Genomic DNA, 23,452 nt, shown 5'->3' with positions numbered 1-23,452 from the left:
TGATTTTAGAGGAATATTTGTACGTTTCAAAAATGGACACTTAGAAACTTTTCTGGTGAAAATCACACAATGGATTCCTATGGAAGGAAGTACAAGTTACTGGTAAGTACGCTTAGAATTACTTTTCATAGTCAGTGCTGGTCTAAAAGATGCAGCACTGGCTTTTCTCCTGATATCAGGTGAGTAAATAGGAATTCGTAGTTCAACTGATTTTAGAGGAATATTTGTAAGTCTAAAAAACTTGACATTTGGAAACTTTTCTGGTGAAAACCACACAATGGATTCCTATGGAAGGAAATACAAGTTACTGGTAAATACGCTTAGAATTACTTTTGAGGGTCAGTGCTGCTCTAAAAGATGCAGCACTGGGTTCTCTCCTGATAACAGGTGAGTAAATCGGAATTCGTATTTCGGCTGATTTTAGAGGAATATTTGTACGTTTCAAAAATGGACACTTAGAAACTTTTCTGGTGAAAACCACACAATGGATTCCTATGGAAGGAAGTACAAGTTACTGGTAAGTACGCTTAGAATTACTTTTCATGGTCAGTGCTGGCCTAAAAGATGCAGCACTGGGTTTTCTCCTGATAACAGGTGAGTAACTCAAAATTCGCAGTTCGGGTGATTTTAGAGGAATATTTGTACGCTTCAAAAATGGACACTTGGAAACTTTTCTGGTGAAAACCACACAATGGATTCCTATGGAAGGAAATACAAGTTACTGGTAAATACACTTAGAATTACTTTTCAGGGTCAGTGCTACTCTAAAAGATGCAGCACTGGGTTCTCTCCTGATAACAGGTGAGTAAATCGGAATTCGTAGTTCAACTGATTTTAGAGGAATATTTGTAAGTCTAAAAAATGGACACTTGGAAACTTTTCTGGTGAAAACCACACAATTGATTCCTATGGAAGGAAATACAAGTTACTGGTAAATACGCTTAGAATTACTTTTCAGGGTCAGTGCTGCTCTAAAAGATGCAGCACTGGGTTCTCTCCTGATAACAGGTGAGTAAATCAGAATTCGTAGTTCGGCTGATTTTAGAGGAATATTTGTACGCTTCAAAAATGGACACTTGGAAAATTTTCTGGTGAAAACCACACAATGGATTCCTATGGAAGGAAATACAAGTTACTGGTAAGTACGCTTAGAATTACTTTTCATAGTCAGTGCTGGGCTAAAAGATGCAGCCCTGGGTTCTCTCCTGATAACAGGTGAGTAAACAGGAATTCGTATTTCGGCTGATTTTAGAGGAATATTTGTACGTTTCAAAAAAGGACACTTAAAAACTTTTCTGGTGAAAATCACACAATGGATTTCTATGGAAGGAAGTACAAGTTACTGGTAAGTACGCTTAGAATTACTTTTCATAGTCAGTGCTGGTCTAAAAGATGCAGCACTGGGTTTTCTCCTGATAACAGGTGAGTAAATCAGAATTCGTAGTTCGGCTGATTTTAGAGGAATATTTGTAAGCTTCACAAATGGACACTTGGAAAATTTTCTGGTGAAAACCACACAATGGATTCCTGTGGAAGGAAATACAAGTTACTGGTAAATACCCTTAGAATTACTTTTCAGGGTCAGTGCTGCTCTAAAAGATGCAGCACTGGGTTCTCTCCTGATAACAGGTGAGTAAATCGGAATTCATAGTTCGGCTGATTTTAGAGGAATATTTGTACGTTTCATAAATGGACACTTGGAAACTTTTCTGGTGAAAACCACACAATGGATTCCTATGGAAGGAAGTACAAGTTACTGGTAAGTATGCTTAGAATTAATTTTCATGGTCAGTGCTGGTCTAAAAGATGCAGCACTGGGTTCTCTCCTGATAACAGGTGAGTAAATCGGAATTCATAGTTCGGCTGATTTTAGAGGAATATTTGTACGTTTCAAAAATGGACACTTAGAAACTTTTCTGGTGAAAACCACACAATGGATTCCTATGGAAGGAAATACAAGTTACTGGTAAGTACGCTTAGAATTACTTTTCAGGGTCAGTGCTGCTCTAAAAGATGCAGCACTGGGTTCTCTCCTGATAACAGGTGAGTAAATCGGAATTCGTATTTCGGCTGATTTTAGAGGAATATTTGTACATTTAAAAAATGGACACTTAGAAACTTCCGGTGAAAACCACACAATGGATTCCTATTGAAGGAAATACAAGTTACTGGTAAGTACGCTTAGAATTACTTTTCATAGTCAGTGCTGGGCTAAAAGATGTAGCCCTGGGTTCTCTCCTGATAACAGGTGAGTAAACAGGAATTCGTATTTCGGCTGATTTTAGAGGAATATTTGTACCTTTCAAAAATGGACACTTAGAAACTTTTCTGGTGAAAACCACACAAGGGATTCCTATGGAAGGAAGTACAAGTTACTGGTAAGTACGCTTAGAATTACTTTTCATGGTCAGTGCTGGCCTAAAAGATGCAGCACTGGGTTTTCTCCTGATAACAGGTGAGTAACTCAAAATTCGCAGTTCGGGTGATTTTAGAGGAATATTTGTACGCTTCAAAAATGGACACTTGGAAAATGTTCTGGTGAAAACCACACAATGGATTCCTATGGAAGGAAATACAAGTTACTGGTAAGTACGCTTAGAATTTTTTTTCATAGTCAGTGCTGGGCTAAAAGATGCAGCCCTGGGTTCTCTCCTGATAACAGGTGAGTAAACAGGAATTCGTATTTCGGCTGATTTTAGAGGAATATTTGTACGTTTCAAAAATGGACACTTAGAAACTTTTCTGGTGAAAATCACACAATGGATTCCTATGGAAGGAAGTACAAGTTACTGGTAAGTACGCTTAGAATTACTTTTCATAGTCAGTGCTGGTCTAAAAGATGCAGCACTGGGTTTTCTCCTGATAACAGGTGAGTAAATCAGAATTCGTAGTTCGGCTGATTTTAGAGGAATATTTGTACGCTTCACAAATGGACACTTGGAAAATTTTCTGGTGAAAACCACACAATGGATTCCTGTGGAAGGAAATACATGTTACTGGTAAATACGCTTAGAATTACTTTTCAGGGTCAGTGCTGCTCTAAAAGATGCAGCACTGGGTTCTCTCCTGATAACAGGTGAGTAAATCGGAATTCATAGTTCGGCTGATTTTAGAGGAATATTTGTACGTTTCAAAAATGGACACTTAGAAACTTTTCTGGTGAAAACCACACAATGGATTCCTATGGAAGGAAATACAAGTTACTGGTAAGTACGCTTAGAATTACTTTTCAGGGTCAGTGCTGCTCTAAAAGATGCAGCACTGGGTTCTCTCCTGATAACAGGTGAGTAAATCAGAATTCGTATTTCGGCTGATTTTAGAGGAATATTTGTACATTTAAAAAATGGACACTTAGAAACTTCCGGTGAAAACCACACAATGGATTCCTATTGAAGGAAATACAAGTTACTGGTAAGTACGCTTAGAATTACTTTTCATAGTCAGTGCTGGGCTAAAAGATGTAGCCCTGGGTTCTCTCCTGATAACAGGTGAGTAAACAGGAATTCGTATTTCGGCTGATTTTAGAGGAATATTTGTACCTTTCCAAAATGGACACTTAGAAACTTTTCTGGTGAAAACCACACAATGGATTCCTATGGAAGGAAGTACAAGTTACTGGTAAGTACGCTTAGAATTACTTTTCATGGTCAGTGCTGGCCTAAAAGATGCAGCACTGGGTTTTCTCCTGATAACAGGTGAGTAACTCAAAATTCGCAGTTCGGGTGATTTTAGAGGAATATTTGTACGCTTCAAAAATGGACACTTGGAAACTTTTCTGGTGAAAACCACACAATGGATTCCTATGGAAGGAAATACAAGTTACTGGTAAATACACTTAGAATTACTTTTCAGGGTCAGTGCTACTCTAAAAGATGCAGCACTGGGTTCTCTCCTGATAACAGGTGAGTAAATCGGAATTCGTAGTTCAACTGATTTTAGAGGAATATTTGTAGGTCTAAAAAATGGACACTTGGAAACTTTTCTGGTGAAAACCACTCAATGGATTCCTATGGAAGGAAATACAAGTTACTGGTAAATACGCTTAGAAGTACTTTTCAGGGTCAGTGCTGCTCTAAAAGATGCAGCACTGGGTTCTCTCCTGATAACAGGTGAGTAAATCGGAATTCGTAGTTCGGCTGATTTTAGAGGAATATTTGTACGTTTCAAAAATGGACACTTAGAAACTTTTCTGGTGAAAATCACACAATGGATTCCTATGGAAGGAAGTACAAGTTACTGGTAAGTACGCTTAGAATTACTTTTCATAGTCAGTGCTGGTCTAAAAGATGCAGCACTGGCTTTTCTCCTGATATCAGGTGAGTAAATAGGAATTCGTAGTTCAACTGATTTTAGAGGAATATTTGTAAGTCTAAAAAACTTGACATTTGGAAACTTTTCTGGTGAAAACCACACAATGGATTCCTATGGAAGGAAATACAAGTTACTGGTAAATACGCTTAGAATTACTTTTGAGGGTCAGTGCTGCTCTAAAAGATGCAGCACTGGGTTCTCTCCTGATAACAGGTGAGTAAATCGGAATTCGTATTTCGGCTGATTTTAGAGGAATATTTGTACGTTTCAAAAATGGACACTTAGAAACTTTTCTGGTGAAAACCACACAATGGATTCCTATGGAAGGAAGTACAAGTTACTGGTAAGTACGCTTAGAATTACTTTTCATGGTCAGTGCTGGCCTAAAAGATGCAGCACTGGGTTTTCTCCTGATAACAGGTGAGTAACTCAAAATTCGCAGTTCGGGTGATTTTAGAGGAATATTTGTACGCTTCAAAAATGGACACTTGGAAACTTTTCTGGTGAAAACCACACAATGGATTCCTATGGAAGGAAATACAAGTTACTGGTAAATACACTTAGAATTACTTTTCAGGGTCAGTGCTACTCTAAAAGATGCAGCACTGGGTTCTCTCCTGATAACAGGTGAGTAAATCGGAATTCGTAGTTCAACTGATTTTAGAGGAATATTTGTAAGTCTAAAAAATGGACACTTGGAAACTTTTCTGGTGAAAACCACACAATTGATTCCTATGGAAGGAAATACAAGTTACTGGTAAATACGCTTAGAATTACTTTTCAGGGTCAGTGCTGCTCTAAAAGATGCAGCACTGGGTTCTCTCCTGATAACAGGTGAGTAAATCAGAATTCGTAGTTCGGCTGATTTTAGAGGAATATTTGTACGCTTCAAAAATGGACACTTGGAAAATTTTCTGGTGAAAACCACACAATGGATTCCTATGGAAGGAAATACAAGTTACTGGTAAGTACGCTTAGAATTACTTTTCATAGTCAGTGCTGGGCTAAAAGATGCAGCCCTGGGTTCTCTCCTGATAACAGGTGAGTAAACAGGAATTCGTATTTCGGCTGATTTTAGAGGAATATTTGTACGTTTCAAAAAAGGACACTTAAAAACTTTTCTGGTGAAAATCACACAATGGATTTCTATGGAAGGAAGTACAAGTTACTGGTAAGTACGCTTAGAATTACTTTTCATAGTCAGTGCTGGTCTAAAAGATGCAGCACTGGGTTTTCTCCTGATAACAGGTGAGTAAATCAGAATTCGTAGTTCGGCTGATTTTAGAGGAATATTTGTAAGCTTCACAAATGGACACTTGGAAAATTTTCTGGTGAAAACCACACAATGGATTCCTGTGGAAGGAAATACAAGTTACTGGTAAATACGCTTAGAATTACTTTTCAGGGTCAGTGCTGCTCTAAAAGATGCAGCACTGGGTTCTCTCCTGATAACAGGTGAGTAAATCGGAATTCATAGTTCGGCTGATTTTAGAGGAATATTTGTACGTTTCAAAAATGGACTCTTAGAAACTTTTCTGGTGAAAACCACACAATGGATTCCTATGGAAGGAAGTACAAGTTACTGGTAAGTATGCTTAGAATTAATTTTCATGGTCAGTGCTGGTCTAAAAGATGCAGCACTGGGTTCTCTCCTGATAACAGGTGAGTAAATCGGAATTCATAGTTCGGCTGATTTTAGAGGAATATTTGTACGTTTCAAAAATGGACACTTAGAAACTTTTCTGGTGAAAACCACACAATGGATTCCTATGGAAGGAAATACAAGTTACTGGTAAGTACGCTTAGAATTACTTTTCAGGGTCAGTGCTGCTCTAAAAGATGCAGCACTGGGTTCTCTCCTGATAACAGGTGAGTAAATCGGAATTCGTATTTCGGCTGATTTTAGAGGAATATTTGTACATTTAAAAAATGGACACTTAGAAACTTCCGGTGAAAACCACACAATGGATTCCTATTGAAGGAAATACAAGTTACTGGTAAGTACGCTTAGAATTACTTTTCATAGTCAGTGCTGGGCTAAAAGATGTAGCCCTGGGTTCTCTCCTGATAACAGGTGAGTAAACAGGAATTCGTATTTCGGCTGATTTTAGAGGAATATTTGTACCTTTCAAAAATGGACACTTAGAAACTTTTCTGGTGAAAACCACACAAGGGATTCCTATGGAAGGAAGTACAAGTTACTGGTAAGTACGCTTAGAATTACTTTTCATGGTCAGTGCTGGCCTAAAAGATGCAGCACTGGGTTTTCTCCTGATAACAGGTGAGTAACTCAAAATTCGCAGTTCGGGTGATTTTAGAGGAATATTTGTACGCTTCAAAAATGGACACTTGGAAAATGTTCTGGTGAAAACCACACAATGGATTCCTATGGAAGGAAATACAAGTTACTGGTAAGTACGCTTAGAATTTTTTTTCATAGTCAGTGCTGGGCTAAAAGATGCAGCCCTGGGTTCTCTCCTGATAACAGGTGAGTAAACAGGAATTCGTATTTCGGCTGATTTTAGAGGAATATTTGTACGTTTCAAAAATGGACACTTAGAAACTTTTCTGGTGAAAATCACACAATGGATTCCTATGGAAGGAAGTACAAGTTACTGGTAAGTACGCTTAGAATTACTTTTCATAGTCAGTGCTGGTCTAAAAGATGCAGCACTGGGTTTTCTCCTGATAACAGGTGAGTAAATCAGAATTCGTAGTTCGGCTGATTTTAGAGGAATATTTGTACGCTTCACAAATGGACACTTGGAAAATTTTCTGGTGAAAACCACACAATGGATTCCTGTGGAACGAAATACATGTTACTGGTAAATACGCTTAGAATTACTTTTCAGGGTCAGTGCTGCTCTAAAAGATGCAGCACTGGGTTCTCTCCTGATAACAGGTGAGTAAATCGGAATTCATAGTTCGGCTGATTTTAGAGGAATATTTGTACGTTTCAAAAATGGACACTTAGAAACTTTTCTGGTGAAAACCACACAATGGATTCCTATGGAAGGAAATACAAGTTACTGGTAAGTACGCTTAGAATTACTTTTCAGGGTCAGTGCTGCTCTAAAAGATGCAGCACTGGGTTCTCTCCTGATAACAGGTGAGTAAATCGGAATTCGTATTTCGGCTGATTTTAGAGGAATATTTGTACATTTAAAAAATGGACACTTAGAAACTTCCGGTGAAAACCACACAATGGATTCCTATTGAAGGAAATACAAGTTACTGGTAAGTACGCTTAGAATTACTTTTCATAGTCAGTGCTGGGCTAAAAGATGTAGCCCTGGGTTCTCTCCTGATAACAGGTGAGTAAACAGGAATTCGTATTTCGGCTGATTTTAGAGGAATATTTGTACCTTTCAAAAATGGACACTTAGAAACTTTTCTGGTGAAAACCACACAATGGATTCCTATGGAAGGAAGTACAAGTTACTGGTAAGTACGCTTAGAATTACTTTTCATGGTCAGTGCTGGCCTAAAAGATGCAGCACTGGGTTTTCTCCTGATAACAGGTGAGTAACTCAAAATTCGCAGTTCGGGTGATTTTAGAGGAATATTTGTACGCTTCAAAAATGGACACTTGGAAACTTTTCTGGTGAAAACCACACAATGGATTCCTATGGAAGGAAATACAAGTTACTGGTAAATACACTTAGAATTACTTTTCAGGGTCAGTGCTACTCTAAAAGATGCAGCACTGGGTTCTCTCCTGATAACAGGTGAGTAAATCGGAATTCGTAGTTCAACTGATTTTAGAGGAATATTTGTAAGTCTAAAAAATGGACACTTGGAAACTTTTCTGGTGAAAACCACACAATGGATTCCTATGGAAGGAAATACAAGTTACTGGTAAATACGCTTAGAATTACTTTTCAGGGTCAGTGCTGCTCTAAAAGATGCAGCACTGGGTTCTCTCCTGATAACAGGTGAGTAAATCGGAATTCGTAGTTCGGCTGATTTTAGAGGAATATTTGTACGTTTCAAAAATGGACACTTAGAAACTTTTCTGGTGAAAATCACACAATGGATTCCTATGGAAGGAAGTACAAGTTACTGGTAAGTACGCTTAGAATTACTTTTCATAGTCAGTGCTGGTCTAAAAGATGCAGCACTGGCTTTTCTCCTGATATCAGGTGAGTAAATAGGAATTCGTAGTTCAACTGATTTTAGAGGAATATTTGTAAGTCTAAAAAACTTGACATTTGGAAACTTTTCTGGTGAAAACCACACAATGGATTCCTATGGAAGGAAATACAAGTTACTGGTAAATACGCTTAGAATTACTTTTGAGGGTCAGTGCTGCTCTAAAAGATGCAGCACTGGGTTCTCTCCTGATAACAGGTGAGTAAATCGGAATTCGTATTTCGGCTGATTTTAGAGGAATATTTGTACGTTTCAAAAATGGACACTTAGAAACTTTTCTGGTGAAAACCACACAATGGATTCCTATGGAAGGAAGTACAAGTTACTGGTAAGTACACTTAGAATTACTTTTCATGGTCAGTGCTGGCCTAAAAGATGCAGCACTGGGTTTTCTCCTGATAAAAGGTGAGTAACTCAAAATTCGCAGTTCGGGTGATTTTAGAGGAATATTTGTACGCTTCAAAAATGGACACTTGGAAACTTTTCTGGTGAAAACCACACAATGGATTCCTATGGAAGGAAATACAAGTTACTGGTAAATACACTTAGAATTACTTTTCAGGGTCAGTGCTACTCTAAAAGATGCAGCACTGGGTTCTCTCCTGATAACAGGTGAGTAAATCGGAATTCGTAGTTCAACTGATTTTAGAGGAATATTTGTAAGTCTAAAAAATGGACACTTGGAAACTTTTCTGGTGAAAACCACACAATGGATTCCTATGGAAGGAAATACAAGTTACTGGTAAATACGCTTAGAATTACTTTTCAGGGTCAGTGCTGCTCTAAAAGATGCAGCACTGGGTTCTCTCCTGATAACAGGTGAGTAAATCAGAATTCGTAGTTCGGCTGATTTTAGAGGAATATTTGTACGCTTCAAAAATGGACACTTGGAAAATTTTCTGGTGAAAACCACACAATGGATTCCTATGGAAGGAAATACAAGTTACTGGTAAGTACGCTTAGAATTACTTTTCATAGTCAGTGCTGGGCTAAAAGATGCAGCCCTGGGTTCTCTCCTGATAACAGGTGAGTAAACAGGAATTCGTATTTCGGCTGATTTTAGAGGAATATTTGTACGTTTCAAAAATGGACACTTAAAAACTTTTCTGGTGAAAATCACACAATGGATTTCTATGGAAGGAAGTACAAGTTACTGGTAAGTACGCTTAGAATTACTTTTCATAGTCAGTGCTGGTCTAAAAGATGCGGCACTGGGTTTTCTCCTGATAACAGGTGAGTAAATCAGAATTCGTAGATCGGCTGATTTTAGAGGAATATTTGTACGCTTCACAAATGGACACTTGGAAAATTTTCTGGTGAAAACCACACAATGGATTCCTGTGGAAGGAAATACAAGTTACTGGTAAATACGCTTAGAATTACTTTTCAGGGTCAGTGCTGCTCTAAAAGATGCAGCACTGGGTTCTCTCCTGATAACAGGTGAGTAAATCGGAATTCATAGTTCGGCTGATTTTAGAGGAATATTTGTACGTTTCAAAAATGGACTCTTAGAAACTTTTCTGGTGAAAACCACACAATGGATTCCTATGGAAGGAAGTACAAGTTACTGGTAAGTATGCTTAGAATTAATTTTCATGGTCAGTGCTGGTCTAAAAGATGCAGCACTGGGTTCTCTCCTGATAACAGGTGAGTAAATCGGAATTCATAGTTCGGCTGATTTTAGAGGAATATTTGTACGTTTCAAAAATGGACACTTAGAAACTTTTCTGGTGAAAACCACACAATGGATTCCTATGGAAGGAAATACAAGTTACTGGTAAGTACGCTTAGAATTACTTTTCAGGGTCAGTGCTGCTCTAAAAGATGCAGCACTGGGTTCTCTCCTGATAACAGGTGAGTAAATCGGAATTCGTATTTCGGCTGATTTTAGAGGAATATTTGTACATTTAAAAAATGGACACTTAGAAACTTCCGGTGAAAACCACACAATGGATTCCTATTGAAGGAAATACAAGTTACTGGTAAGTACGCTTAGAATTACTTTTCATAGTCAGTGCTGGGCTAAAAGATGTAGCCCTGGGTTCTCTCCTGATAACAGGTGAGTAAACAGGAATTCGTATTTCAGCTGATTTTAGAGGAATATTTGTACCTTTCAAAAATGGACACTTAGAAACTTTTCTGGTGAAAACCACACAAGGGATTCCTATGGAAGGAAGTACAAGTTACTGGTAAGTACGCTTAGAATTACTTTTCATGGTCAGTGCTGGCCTAAAAGATGCAGCACTGGGTTTTCTCCTGATAACAGGTGAGTAACTCAAAATTCGCAGTTCGGGTGATTTTAGAGGAATATTTGTACGCTTCAAAAATGGACACTTGGAAAATGTTCTGGTGAAAACCACACAATGGATTCCTATGGAAGGAAATACAAGTTACTGGTAAGTACGCTTAGAATTTTTTTTCATAGTCAGTGCTGGGCTAAAAGATGCAGCCCTGGGTTCTCTCCTGATAACAGGTGAGTAAACAGGAATTCGTATTTCGGCTGATTTTAGAGGAATATTTGTACGTTTCAAAAATGGACACTTAGAAACTTTTCTGGTGAAAATCACACAATGGATTCCTATGGAAGGAAGTACAAGTTACTGGTAAGTACGCTTAGAATTACTTTTCATAGTCAGTGCTGGTCTAAAAGATGCAGCACTGGGTTTTCTCCTGATAACAGGTGAGTAAATCAGAATTCGTAGTTCGGCTGATTTTAGAGGAATATTTGTACGCTTCACAAATGGACACTTGGAAAATTTTCTGGTGAAAACCACACAATGGATTCCTGTGGAACGAAATACATGTTACTGGTAAATACGCTTAGAATTACTTTTCAGGGTCAGTGCTGCTCTAAAAGATGCAGCACTGGGTTCTCTCCTGATAACAGGTGAGTAAATCGGAATTCATAGTTCGGCTGATTTTAGAGGAATATTTGTACGTTTCAAAAATGGACACTTAGAAACTTTTCTGGTGAAAACCACACAATGGATTCCTATGGAAGGAAATACAAGTTACTGGTAAGTATGCTTAGAATTACTTTTCAGGGTCAGTGCTGCTCTAAAAGATGCAGCACTGGGTTCTCTCCTGATAACAGGTGAGTAAATCGGAATTCGTATTTCGGCTGATTTTAGAGGAATATTTGTACATTTAAAAAATGGACACTTAGAAACTTCCGGTGAAAACCACACAATGGATTCCTATTGAAGGAAATACAAGTTACTGGTAAGTACGCTTAGAATTACTTTTCATAGTCAGTGCTGGGCTAAAAGATGTAGCCCTGGGTTCTCTCCTGATAACAGGTGAGTAAACAGGAATTCGTATTTCGGCTGATTTTAGAGGAATATTTGTACCTTTCAAAAATGGACACTTAGAAACTTTTCTGGTGAAAACCACACAATGGATTCCTATGGAAGGAAGTACAAGTTACTGGTAAGTACGCTTAGAATTACTTTTCATGGTCAGTGCTGGCCTAAAAGATGCAGCACTGGGTTTTCTCCTGATAACAGGTGAGTAACTCAAAATTCGCAGTTCGGGTGATTTTAGAGGAATATTTGTACGCTTCAAAAATGGACACTTGGAAACTTTTCTGGTGAAAACCACACAATGGATTCCTATGGAAGGAAATACAAGTTACTGGTAAATACACTTAGAATTACTTTTCAGGGTCAGTGCTACTCTAAAAGATGCAGCACTGGGTTCTCTCCTGATAACAGGTGAGTAAATCGGAATTCGTAGTTCAACTGATTTTAGAGGAATATTTGTAAGTCTAAAAAATGGACACTTGGAAACTTTTCTGGTGAAAACCACACAATGGATTCCTATGGAAGGAAATACAAGTTACTGGTAAATACGCTTAGAATTACTTTTCAGGGTCAGTGCTGCTCTAAAAGATGCAGCACTGGGTTCTCTCCTGATAACAGGTGAGTAAATCGGAATTCGTAGTTCAACTGATTTTAGAGGAATATTTGTAAGTCTAAAAAATGGACACTTGGAAACTTTTCTGGTGAAAACCACACAATGGATTCCTATGGAAGGAAATACAAGTTACTGGTAAATACGCTTAGAATTACTTTTCAGGGTCAGTGCTGCTCTAAAAGATGCAGCACTGGGTTCTCTCCTGATAACAGGTGAGTAAATCAGAATTCGTAGTTCGGCTGATTTTAGAGGAATATTTGTACGCTTCAAAAATGGACACTTGGAAAATTTTCTGGTGAAAACCACACAATGGATTCCTATGGAAGGAAATACAAGTTACTGGTAAGTACGCTTAGAATTACTTTTCATAGTCAGTGCTGGGCTAAAAGATGCAGCCCTGGGTTCTCTCCTGATAACAGGTGAGTAAACAGGAATTCGTATTTCGGCTGATTTTAGAGGAATATTTGTACGTTTCAAAAATGGACACTTAAAAACTTTTCTGGTGAAAATCACACAATGGATTTCTATGGAAGGAAGTACAAGTTACTGGTAAGTACGCTTAGAATTACTTTTCATAGTCAGTGCTGGTCTAAAAGATGCGGCACTGGGTTTTCTCCTGATAACAGGTGAGTAAATCAGAATTCGTAGATCGGCTGATTTTAGAGGAATATTTGTACGCTTCACAAATGGACACTTGGAAAATTTTCTGGTGAAAACCACACAATGGATTCCTGTGGAAGGAAATACAAGTTACTGGTAAATACGCTTAGAATTACTTTTCAGGGTCAGTGCTGCTCTAAAAGATGCAGCACTGGGTTCTCTCCTGATAACAGGTGAGTAAATCGGAATTCATAGTTCGGCTGATTTTAGAGGAATATTTGTACGTTTCAAAAATGGACTCTTAGAAACTTTTCTGGTGAAAACCACACAATGGATTCCTATGGAAGGAAGTACAAGTTACTGGTAAGTATGCTTAGAATTAATTTTCATGGTCAGTGCTGGTCTAAAAGATGCAGCACTGGGTTCTCTCCTGATAACAGGTGAGTAAATCGGAATTCATAGTTCGGCTGATTTTAGAGGAATATTTGTACGTTTCAAAAATGGACACTTAGAAACTTTTCTGGTGAAAACCACACAATGGATTCCTATGGAAGGAAATACAAGTTACTGGTAAGTACGCTTAGAATTACTTTTCAGGGTCAGTGCTGCTCTAAAAGATGCAGCACTGGGTTCTCTCCTGATAACAGGTGAGTAAATCGGAATTCGTATTTCGGCTGATTTTAGAGGAATATTTGTACATTTAAAAAATGGACACTTAGAAACTTCCGGTGAAAACCACACAATGGATTCCTATTGAAGGAAATACAAGTTACTGGTAAGTACGCTTAGAATTACTTTTCATAGTCAGTGCTGGGCTAAAAGATGTAGCCCTGGGTTCTCTCCTGATAACAGGTGAGTAAACAGGAATTCGTATTTCAGCTGATTTTAGAGGAATATTTGTACCTTTCAAAAATGGACACTTAGAAACTTTTCTGGTGAAAACCACACAAGGGATTCCTATGGAAGGAAGTACAAGTTACTGGTAAGTACGCTTAGAATTACTTTTCATGGTCAGTGCTGGCCTAAAAGATGCAGCACTGGGTTTTCTCCTGATAACAGGTGAGTAACTCAAAATTCGCAGTTCGGGTGATTTTAGAGGAATATTTGTACGCTTCAAAAATGGACACTTGGAAAATGTTCTGGTGAAAACCACACAATGGATTCCTATGGAAGGAAATACAAGTTACTGGTAAGTACGCTTAGAATTTTTTTTCATAGTCAGTGCTGGGCTAAAAGATGCAGCCCTGGGTTCTCTCCTGATAACAGGTGAGTAAACAGGAATTCGTATTTCGGCTGATTTTAGAGGAATATTTGTACGTTTCAAAAATGGACACTTAGAAACTTTTCTGGTGAAAATCACACAATGGATTCCTATGGAAGGAAGTACAAGTTACTGGTAAGTACGCTTAGAATTACTTTTCATAGTCAGTGCTGGTCTAAAAGATGCAGCACTGGGTTTTCTCCTGATAACAGGTGAGTAAATCAGAATTCGTAGTTCGGCTGATTTTAGAGGAATATTTGTACGCTTCACAAATGGACACTTGGAAAATTTTCTGGTGAAAACCACACAATGGATTCCTGTGGAACGAAATACATGTTACTGGTAAATACGCTTAGAATTACTTTTCAGGGTCAGTGCTGCTCTAAAAGATGCAGCACTGGGTTCTCTCCTGATAACAGGTGAGTAAATCGGAATTCATAGTTCGGCTGATTTTAGAGGAATATTTGTACGTTTCAAAAATGGACACTTAGAAACTTTTCTGGTGAAAACCACACAATGGATTCCTATGGAAGGAAATACAAGTTACTGGTAAGTACGCTTAGAATTACTTTTCAGGGTCAGTGCTGCTCTAAAAGATGCAGCACTGGGTTCTCTCCTGATAACAGGTGAGTAAATCGGAATTCGTATTTCGGCTGATTTTAGAGGAATATTTGTACATTTAAAAAATGGACACTTAGAAACTTCCGGTGAAAACCACACAATGGATTCCTATTGAAGGAAATACAAGTTACTGGTAAGTACGCTTAGAATTACTTTTCATAGTCAGTGCTGGGCTAAAAGATGTAGCCCTGGGTTCTCTCCTGATAACAGGTGAGTAAACAGGAATTCGTATTTCGGCTGATTTTAGAGGAATATTTGTACCTTTCAAAAATGGACACTTAGAAACTTTTCTGGTGAAAACCACACAATGGATTCCTATGGAAGGAAGTACAAGTTACTGGTAAGTACGCTTAGAATTACTTTTCATGGTCAGTGCTGGCCTAAAAGATGCAGCACTGGGTTTTCTCCTGATAACAGGTGAGTAACTCAAAATTCGCAGTTCGGGTGATTTTAGAGGAATATTTGTACGCTTCAAAAATGGACACTTGGAAACTTTTCTGGTGAAAACCACACAATGGATTCCTATGGAAGGAAATACAAGTTACTGGTAAATACACTTAGAATTACTTTTCAGGGTCAGTGCTACTCTAAAAGATGCAGCACTGGGTTCTCTCCTGATAACAGGTGAGTAAATCGGAATTCGTAGTTCGGCTGATTTTAGAGGAATATTTGTACGTTTCAAAAATGGACACTTAGAAACTTTTCTGGTGAAAAACACACAATGGATTCCTATGGAAGTAAATACAAGTTACTGGTAAGTACGCTTAGAATTACTTTTTAGCGTCAGTGCTGGGCTAAAAGATGCAGCCCTGGGTTCTCTCCTGATAACAGGTGAGTAAATCGGAAGTCGTATTTCGGCTGATTTTAGAGGAATATTTGTACGTTTCAAAAATGGACACTTAGAAACTTTTCTGGTGAAAACCACACAATGGATTCCTATGGAAGGAAGTACAAGTTACTGGTAAGTACGCTAAGAATTACTTTTCATGGTCAGTGCTGGTCTAAAAGATGCAGCACTGGGTTTTCTCCTGATATCAGGTGAGTAAATTGCAATTCGTAGTTCAACTGATTTTAGAGGAATATTTGTAAGTCTAAAAAATGGACATTTGGAAACTTTTCTGGTGAAAACCACACAATGGATTCCTATGGAAGGAAATACAAGTTACTGGTAAATACGCTTAGAATTACTTTTCAGGGTCAGTGCTGCTCTAAAAGATGCAGCACTGGGTTCTCTCCTGATAACAGGTGAGTAAATCGGAATTCGTAGTTCGGCTGATTATAGAGGAATATTTGTACATTTAAAAAATGGACACTTGGAAACTTTTCTGGTGAAAACCACACAATGGATTCCTATGGAAGGAAATACAAGTTACTGGTAAATACGCTTAGAATTACTTTTCAGGGTCAGTACTGCTCAAAAAGATGCAGCACTGGGTTCTCTCCTGATAACAGGTGAGTAAATCAGAATTCATAGTTCGGCTGATTTTAGAGGAATATTTGTACGTTTCATAAATGGACACTTGGAAACTTTTCTGGTTAAAACCACACAATGGATTCCTAAGGAAGGAAATGCAGGTTACTGGTAAGTACGCTTAGAATTACTTTTCAGGGTCAGTGCTGCTCTAAAAGATGCAGCACTGGGTTTTCTCCTGATAACAGGCGAGTAAATCGGAATTCGTAGTTCGGCTGATTTTAGAGGAATATTTGTACGTTTCAAAAATGGACACTTGGAAACTTTTCTGGTGAAACCCACACAATGGATTCCTATGGAAGGAAATACAAGTTACTGGTAAATACGCTTAGAATTACTTTTCAGGGTCTGTGCTGCTCTAAAAGATGCAGCACTGGGTTCTCTCCTGATAACAGGTGAGTAAATCGGAATTCGTATTTCGGCTGATTTTAGAGGAATATTTGTACGTTTCAAAAATGGACACTTAGAAACTTTTCTGGTGAAAATCACACAATGGATTCCTATGGAAGGAAGTACAAGTTACTGGTAAGTACGCTTAGAATTACTTTTCAGGGTCAGTGCTGCTCTAAAAGATGCAGCACTGGGTTTTCTCCTGATAACAGGTGAGTAAATCGGAATTCGTAGTTCAACTGATTTTAGAGGAATATTTGTAAGTCTAAAAAATGGACATTTGGAATCTTTTCTGGTGAAAACCACACAATGGATTCCTATGGAAGGAAATACAAGTTACTGGTAAATATGCTTAGAATTACTTTTCAGGGTCAGTGCTGCTCTAAAAGATGCAGCACTAGGTTCTCTTCTGATAACAGGTGAGTAAATCGGAATTCGTAGTTCGGCTGATTATAGAGGAATATTTGTACGTTTCATAAATGGACACTTGGAGACTTTTCTGGTGAAATCCACACAATGGATTCCTATGGAAGGAAATACAAGTTACTGGTAAGTATGATTAGGATTACTTTTCAGGGTCAGCGCTGGGCTAAAAGATGCAGCCTTGAGTTTATTCCTGATAACAGGTGAGTAAATCAAAATTCATAGTTCGGCTGATTTTAGAGGAATATTTGTACGTTTCAAAAATGGACACTTAGAAACTTTTCTGGTGAAAACCACACAATGGATTCCTATGGAAGGAAATACAAGTTACTGGTAAGTACGCTTAGAATTACTTTTCAGGGTCAGTGCTGTGCTAAAAGATGAAGCCCTGGGTTCTCTCCTGATAACAGGTGAGTAAATCGGAATTCGTATTTCGGCTGATTTTAGAGGAATATTTGTACGTTTCAAAAATGGACACTTAGAAACTTTTCTGGTGAAAATCACACAATGGATTCCTATGGAAGGAAGTACAAGTTACTGGTAAGTACGCTTAGAATTACTTTTCATGGTCAGTCCTGGTCTAAAAGATGCAGCACTGGGTTTTCTCCTGATATCAGGTGAGTAAATCGGAATTCGTAGTTCAACTGATTTTAGAGGAATATTTGTAAGTCTAAAAAATGGACATTTGGAAACTTTTCTGGTGAAAACCACACAATGGATTCCTATGGAAGGAAATACAAGTTACTGGTAAATACGCTTAGAATTACTTTTCAGGGTCAGTGCTGCTCTAAAAGATGCAGCACTGGGTTCTCTCCTGATAACAGGTGAGTAAATCGGAATTCGTAGTTCGGCTGATTATAGAGGAATATTTGTACGTTTCATAAATGGACACTTGGAAACTTTTCTGGTGAAATCCACACAATGGATTCCTATGGAAGGAAATACAAGTTACTGGTAAGTATGATTAGGATTACTTTTCAGGGTCAGTGCTGGGCTAAAAGATGCAGCCTTGAGTTTATTCCTGATAACAGGTGAGTAAATCAAAATTCATAGTTCGGCTGATTTTAGAGGAATATTTGTACGTTTCAAAAATGGACACTTAGAAACTTTTCTGGTGAAAACCACACAATGGATTCCTATGGAAGGAAATACAAGTTACTGGTAAATACGCTTAGAATTACTTTTCAGGGTCAGTGCTGCTCAAAAAGATGCAGCACTGGGTTCTCTCCTGATAACAGGTGAGTAAATCGGAATTCGTAGTTCGGCTGATCTTAGAGGAATATTTGTACGTTTCATAAATGGACACTTGGAAACTTTTCTGGTGAAATCCAAACAATGGATTCCTATGGAAGGAAATACAAGTTATTGGTAAATACGCTTAGAATTACTTTTCAGGGTCAGTGCTGCTCTAAAAGATGCGGCACTGGGTTCTCTCCTGATAACAGGTGAGTAAATCGGAATTCGTAGTTCGGCTGATTTTAGAGGAATATTTGTACGTTTCAAAAATGGACACTTAGAAACTTTTCTGGTGAAAAACACACAATGGATTCCTATGGAAGTAAATACAAGTTACTGGTAAGTACGCTTAGAATTACTTTTCAGCGTCAGTGCTGGGCTAAAAGATGCAGCCCTGGGTTCTCTCCTGATAACAGGTGAGTAAATCGGAAGTCGTATTTCGGCTGATTTTAGAGGAATATTTGTACGTTTCAAAAATGGACACTTAGAAACTTTTCTGGTGAAAACCACACAATGGATTCCTATGGAAGGAAGTACAAGTTACTGGTAAGTACGCTAAGAATTACTTTTCATGGTCAGTGCTGGTCTAAAAGATGCAGCACTGGGTTTTCTCCTGATATCAGGTGAGTAAATTGCAATTCGTAGTTCAACTGATTTTAGAGGAATATTTGTAAGTCTAAAAAATGGACATTTGGAAACTTTTCTAGTGAAAACCACACAATGGATTCCTATGGAAGGAAATACAAGTTACTGGTAAATACGCTTAGAATTACTTTTCAGGGTCAGTGCTGCTCTAAAAGATGCAGCACTGGGTTCTCTCCTGATAACAGGTGAGTAAATCGGAATTCGTAGTTCGGCTGATTATAGAGGAATATTTGTACATTTAAAAAATGGACACTTGGAAACTTTTCTGGTGAAAACCACACAATGGATTCCTATGGAAGGAAATACAAGTTACTGGTAAATACGCTTAGAATTACTTTTCAGGGTCAGTACTGCTCAAAAAGATGCAGCACTGGGTTCTCTCCTGATAACTGGTGAGTAAATCGGAATTCATAGTTCGGCTGATTTTAGAGGAATATTTGTACGTTTCATAAATGGACACTTGGAAACTTTTCTGGTGAAAACCACACAATGGATTCCTAAGGAAGGAAATGCAGGTTACTGGTAAGTACGCTTAGAATTACTTTTCAGGGTCAGTGCTGCTCTAAAAGATGCAGCACTGGGTTTTCTCCTGATAACAGGCGAGTAAATCGGAATTCGTAGTTCGGCTGATTTTAGAGGAATATTTGTACGTTTCAAAAATGGACACTTGGAAACTTTTCTGGTGAAACCCACACAATGGATTCCTATGGAAGGAAATACAAGTTACTGGTAAATACGCTTAGAATTACTTTTCAGGGTCTGTGCTGCTCTAAAAGATGCAGCACTGGGTTCTCTCCTGATAACAGGTGAGTAAATCGGAATTCGTATTTCGGCTGATTTTAGAGGAATATTTGTACGTTTCAAAAATGGACACTTAGAAACTTTTCTGGTGAAAATCACACAATGGATTCCTATGGAAGGAAGTACAAGTTACTGGTAAGTACGCTTAGAATTACTTTTCAGGGTCAGTGCTGCTCTAAAAGATGCAGCACTGGGTTTTCTCCTGATAACAGGTGAGTAAATCGGAATTCGTAGTTCAACTGATTTTAGAGGAATATTTGTAAGTCTAAAAAATGGACATTTGGAATCTTTTCTGGTGAAAACCACACAATGGATTCCTATGGAAGGAAATACAAGTTACTGGTAAATACGCTTAGAATTACTTTTCAGGGTCAGTGCTGCTCTAAAAGATGCAGCACTAGGTTCTCTCCTGATAACAGGTGAGTAAATCGGAATTCGTAGTTCGGCTGATTATAGAGGAATATTTGTACGTTTCATAAATGGACACTTGGAGACTTTTCTGGTGAAATCCACACAATGGATTCCTATGGAAGGAAATACAAGTTACTGGTAAGTATGATTAGGATTACTTTTCAGGGTCAGCGCTGGGCTAAAAGATGTAGCCTTGAGTTTATTCCTGATAACAGGTGAGTAAATCAAAATTCATAGTTCGGCTGATTTTAGAGGAATATTTGTACGTTTCAAAAATGGACACTTAGAAACTTTTCTGGTGAAAACCACACAATGGATTCCTATGGAAGGAAATACAAGTTACTGGTAAGTACGCTTAGAATTACTTTTCAGGGTCAGTGCTGTGCTAAAAGATGAAGCCCTGGGTTCTCTCCTGATAACAGGTGAGTAAATCGGAATTCGTATTTCGGCTGATTTTAGAGGAATATTTGTACGTTTCAAAAATGGACACTTAGAAACTTTTCTGGTGAAAATCACACAATGGATTCCTATGGAAGGAAGTACAAGTTACTGGTAAGTACGCTTAGAATTATTTTTCATGGTCAGTGCTGTTCTAAAAGATGCAGCACTGGGTTTTCTCCTGATATCAGGTGAGTAAATCGGAATTCGTAGTTCAACTGATTTTAGAGGAATATTTGTAAGTCTAAAAAATGGACATTTGGAAACTTTTCTGGTGAAAACCACACAATGGATTCCTATGGAAGGAAATACAAGTTACTGGTAAATACGCTTAGAATTACTTTTCAGGGTCAGTGCTGCTCTAAAAGATGCAGCACTGGGTTCTCTCCTGATAACAGGTGAGTAAATCGGAATTCGTAGTTCGGCTGATTATAGAGGAATATTTGTACGTTTCATAAATGGACACTTGGAAACTTTTCTGGTGAAATCCACACAATGGATTCCTATGGAAGGAAATACAAGTTACTGGTAAGTATGATTAGGATTACTTTTCAGGGTCAGTGCTGGGCTAAAAGATGCAGCCTTGAGTTTATTCCTGATAACAGGTGAGTAAATCAAAATTCATAGTTCGGCTGATTTTAGAGGAATATTTGTACGTTTCAAAAATGGACACTTAGAAACTTTTCTGGTGAAAACCACACAATGGATTCCTATGGAAGGAAATACAAGTTACTGGTAAGTACGCTTAGAATTACTTTTCAGGGTCAGTGCTGTGCTAAAAGATGCAGCCCTGGGTTCTCTCCTGATAACAGGTGATTAAATCGGAATTCGTATTTCGGCTGATTTTAGAGGAATATTTGTACGTTTCAAAAATGGACACTTAGAAACTTTTCTGGTGAAAATCACACAATGGATTCCTATGGAAGGAAGTACAAGTTACTGGTAAGTACTCTTAGAATTACTTTTCATAGTCAGTGCTGGTCTAAAAGATGCAGCACTCGGTTTTCTCCTGATAACAGGTGAGTAAATCAGAATTCGTAGTTCGGCTGATTTTAGAGGAATATTTGTACGCTTCAAAAATGGACACTTGGAAAATTTTCTGGTGAAAACCACACAATGGATTCCTATGGAAGGAAATACAAGTTATTGGTAAATACGCTTAGAATTACTTTTCAGGGTCAGTGCTGCTCTAAAAGATGCGGCACTGGGTTCTCTCCTGATAACAGGTGAGTAAATCGGAATTCGTAGTTCGGCTGATTTTAGAGGAATATTTGTACGTTTCAAAAATGGACACTTAGAAACTTTTCTGGTGAAAAACACACAATGGATTCCTATGGAAGTAAATACAAGTTACTGGTAAGTACGCTTAGAATTACTTTTCAGGGTCAGTGCTGGGCTAAAAGATCCAGCCCTGGGTTCTCTCCTGATAACAGGTGAGTAAATCGGAAGTCGTATTTTGGCTGATTTTAGAGTAATATTTGTACGTTTCAAAAATGGACACTTAGAAACTTTTCTGGTGAAAACCACACAATGGATTCCTATGGAAGGAAGTACAAGTTACTGGTAAGTACGCTTAGAATTTCTTTTCATGGTCAGTGCTGGTCTAAAAGATGCAGCACTGGGTTTTCTCCTGATATCAGGTGAGTAAATTGGAATTCGTAGTTCAACTGATTTTAGAGGAATATTTGTAAGTCTAAAAAATGGACATTTGGAAACTTTTCTGGTGAAAACCACACAATGGATTCCTATGGAAGGAAATACAAGTTACTGGTAAATACGCTTAGAATTACTTTTCAGGGTCAGTGCTGCTCTAAAAGATGCAGCACTGGGTTCTCTCCTGATAACAGGTGAGTAAATCGGAATTCGTAATTCGGCTGATTTTAGAGGAATATTTGTACGTTTCAAAAATGGACACTTAGAAACTTTTCTGGTGAAAAACACACAATGGATTCCTATGGAAGTAAATACAAGTTACTGGTAAGTACGCTTAGAATTACTTTTCAGGGCCAGTGCTGGGCTAAAAGATGCAGCCCTGGGTTCTCTCCTGATAACAGGTGAGTAAATCGGAAGTCGTATTTCGGCTGATTTTAGAGGAATATTTGTACGTTTCAAAAATGGACACTTAGAAACTTTTCTGGTGAAAACCACACAATGGATTCCGATGGAAGGAAGTACAAGTTACTGGTAAGTACGCTTAGAATTACTTTTCATGGTCAGTGCTGGTCTAAAAGATGCAGCACTGGGTTTTCTCCTGATATCAGGTGAGTAAATTGCAATTCGTAGTTCAACTGATTTTAGAGGAATATTTGTAAGTCTAAAAAATGGACATTTGGAAACTTTTCTGGTGAAAACCACACAATGGATTCCTATGGAAGGAAATACAAGTTACTGGTAAATACGCTTAGAATTACTTTTCAGGGTCAGTGCTGCTCTAAAAGATGCAGCACTGGGTTCTCTCCTGATAACAGGTGAGTAAATCGGAATTCGTAGTTCGGCTGATTATAGAGGAATATTTGTACATTTAAAAAATGGACACTTGGAAACTTTTCTGGTGAAAACCACACAATGGATTCCTATGGAAGGAAATACAAGTTACTGGTAAATACGCTTAGAATTACTTTTCAGGGTCAGTACTGCTCAAAAAGATGCAGCACTGGGTTCTCTCCTGATAACAGGTGAGTAAATCAGAATTCATAGTTCGGCTGATTTTAGAGGAATATTTGTACGTTTCATAAATGGACACTTGGAAACTTTTCTGGTGAAAACCACACAATGGA

This window comes from Triturus cristatus, chromosome 1_1 (genome assembly GCF_964204655.1).
Source record: "Triturus cristatus chromosome 1_1, aTriCri1.1, whole genome shotgun sequence".
Lineage (NCBI taxonomy): Eukaryota > Metazoa > Chordata > Amphibia > Caudata > Salamandridae > Triturus > Triturus cristatus.
This window is presented reverse-complemented; position numbering follows the sequence as displayed.